This window comes from Limulus polyphemus, unplaced genomic scaffold, assembly GCF_000517525.1.
Source record: "Limulus polyphemus unplaced genomic scaffold, Limulus_polyphemus-2.1.2 Scaffold3465, whole genome shotgun sequence".
Lineage (NCBI taxonomy): Eukaryota > Metazoa > Arthropoda > Merostomata > Xiphosura > Limulidae > Limulus > Limulus polyphemus.
In genome coordinates this window covers 14,908-16,664 of record NW_013669075.1, presented here as the reverse complement: position 1 = coordinate 16,664, position 1,757 = coordinate 14,908, and the positions used below count along the sequence as shown (strand labels likewise).

Genomic DNA, 1,757 nt, shown 5'->3' with positions numbered 1-1,757 from the left:
GTGTAAAATATGACTGAGTTACAAACAATAATCAGTTTGTTGTGTCTTCTTTTTGTTACTACCTTGTTATTTTGTGTATTAAAAATGTTCAAGTAGATACAACAAACTAAAAATTATCTTTACTTATTATTAGATATTTCTTTCAGCTAATATTATGTGCTTTAACTATATGGCCTTTAATTATGGATCCATAAAACTAATATCTACTTTAATTATTCAAAATTAGCATCTGTCCTCACTGAGAATCCACTGGCTTGTGCTCAGGAGGTCCCAAGTATGCTAGCAGGGTTACCATCTTATCAAATGGTCTCCGTCCGACAGCCTTGTGGTCTCTCGAACTGGACAAGTAATCTCCTATCTTCTCCTGGTGGTTCCACAAAAGACGGTGTAGAGCATGAACGTTGGCATCACTGATGAAGGACATGCTGTGACTAGTGTGGTCCAGGGACTCACAGTCCGACGTGATATCCATCACCCACCTACCAACATCGTAATAATTGAAAAACAACATTTTGCCATCGTTACCATGACATCATCATTTGTATTAACATATTAAGATATTATTTATTATTCACCTCCAACTGATAACCCAAGTTTGTTATATAAGAAAATTTGGATGATTTATTTAACTGTCTCCGAGAGCCAAATTATTGCTTAATACTGATATTAATTTAGAATGTCAAATAAAATATCTTTAAATATAAAATCCAACATAATTAGTTGGAAATATGAAAGTCTTGAGAAATGTATTATACACACACACACAAAAAAAAAACACAAACAGAAATATAACTATATGAATGTTACCTCAAAAAAAGTGTTTACATTTTACCTTGAACAAAATCTGTACAATATATTTCACATTTATACATGTGTGCAATATACAGATGGACCTTAAAATTGTGTGTCACAAGCACATATTTTGCGAAATAACAACAAAAATATATTATAGATTTCATTCTATAATGTTTACTATTTTCAGCCAGCAACACAACATAATGCAAAGAAACTTAACGGGTAAAAACCAAACAATAAGTCAGATTTATAGTCAAAGAAAAAAAAAGGAATGACTGACCTAGTTATAAAACAAGTTAAAACTCACAAAATGCTGATATCAAAACCTGAATAAATGAATCGTGTTATGCATATTTGATCAATTAAATACAGAAATACGACAGAATATTGTATAACCCACGTGATACTAGAAATTAACAAGCTTACCTTCGGCCAGCATCAAAATTAGCTCGAAGAAAGTCGTTGAAGGGCAACATGTGTTGCTCCTTACTGAACTCTACATTATTTGCTGTGTTCTGTAGAATTTTGGACATGAGCATCAGGCCTCGTTTTGTTTTAGGTGACGGTTGTTTTTCAACAATCCCCATTTCATATGGAGAAACTAAATGAAACGATCAGTATATCTTTTAAACAAAAATCTTCTAATAAGCCAATTATAAAAGTATGTATGAAGATTTCTTTAGGCAAAAATAAAAATAGATACTTTTAAGTGAGGTTTGAAAAATAAAGACAACATTTGCAAGTAGCGTTTAACGACAAAACTTGTCTTCTTTTTTTTAATTGTGTTACATAGGCAGTTATTGGTTGTATTTAGTTTTAATATGCTTGTTGTTTTATAGGCAGTTATTGGTTGTAATTAGTTTTAATATGCTTTTTGTTTTATAGGCAGTTATTGGTTGTATTTAGTTCTAATATGCTAGTTGTTTTATAGGCAGATATTGGTTGTATTTAGTTTTAATATG

The 1,757-nt window shown here is 31.0% G+C and overlaps 1 pseudogene; it reads right to left on the bottom strand.

The window, feature by feature from the left end:
• LOC106469394 overlaps positions 1-1,757 on the bottom strand; it is a 49,357-nt pseudogene that overhangs the window by 34,338 nt on the left and 13,262 nt on the right.